The 1,115-nt window shown below is 30.9% G+C and overlaps 1 protein-coding gene across 1 annotated transcript in view; it reads right to left on the bottom strand.

Moving 5' to 3' along the window:
- CBG16716 overlaps window positions 1-1,115 on the bottom strand; it is a gene marked incomplete at both ends in the record, with an annotated part of 3,787 nt that overhangs the window by 263 nt on the left and 2,409 nt on the right. The gene's annotated exons all lie outside the window — the stretch shown is intronic.

The raw sequence follows: 1,115 nt of genomic DNA, 5'->3' as shown, positions 1-1,115 counted from the left end.
TTACCTTTGGCACGCTGGCGGTTGTTGCTGCTCGATGAGACATGTCGTTACCCAATGATGTCTTCTTTTCGATTTCAGGTGAAATTTCCGATGATTCATTGGTGTATGGCTGAAAAATGTGAAATTGAAAAACTGTTATAATATTCAGAGACAAAATTTTTAAAAGTATAATTTTACAAATCCGTTTCTAAGATTCTGGAACTTTCATGTTTTAAATTTGAAAATATTAAGGTGATGTGATTTTTAAGATTTCCATTTTTTGTGATTCAGAAATTTTAAGTTCATGAGACTCTAAGGTTTTGAGGCTCCGAATGTGAGAAATATCGAGATTCTGATAGTGTAAAATATTTAGAAACTGAAATCCTAAGATTATTCAGGTTCTGAGTTTTTGAAAGGTTCTCAGATTCATAGTTTTTGGAGCTCTGAAATTCAAAAATTTAAAAATTTAAAAATTTCGGGATTTCGAAATTCTGAGGAAATTTTAAATCTTGAGATTCTGAAATTCTGAGGTTTTGCTAGTTTGAGATTTTAGCCCTCCAAACTTTAGAAATCTTTAGATCTTGAGATTTTGAGATTCTGAGATACTTCAATATTTAGAATCAGAGTTTTGGAGATTCTTGAGTTAGACTTCGAAATTAAAAATTCGAGGGATTCTAAGATTGCAGTATCTGAAGAATTCAACATTCTGAGATTCTGAGACTCCGAATTTTGGAGATATCTGGAGAGTTAATTTGGAGAGTTAGAGATTCTAAGAATCCGAGACTCCAAACTTCGGATATCTTGTGATCCTGAGATCCTTATCTTTACTCTGAGTTTAAAAGTATTTAGTATCTAAAACAAATACTTAGAATTTAAAATAAGTTCTGAGATTATAAGGTTTTTAAAATTCAAGTTTTTGGGATTTTTGGATTTTTAGATTGGGAGATTTGGAGATTCTGAGATTTTTAATTTCTTAACTTTTGTAATTCTGAGATTTTGATATAAGAAGGAGCGATTTTCAAAATTTTCAATTTTCATCCCAAATCACTTCGATTTCCAAAATTTCTGTGAAGTTTCAGTAAAATCACGTGAATTTCCAAAATCCCAGAACTCGAACCGTTCGAGTTCTGTGAAAA

Source organism: Caenorhabditis briggsae (genome assembly GCF_000004555.2).
Source record: "Caenorhabditis briggsae complete genome, chrX, whole genome shotgun sequence".
NCBI classification, from domain to species: Eukaryota; Metazoa; Nematoda; class Chromadorea; order Rhabditida; family Rhabditidae; genus Caenorhabditis; species Caenorhabditis briggsae.
Note: the sequence above shows the minus strand (reverse complement) of the source record. Positions and strands in the feature narration are given on the sequence as shown.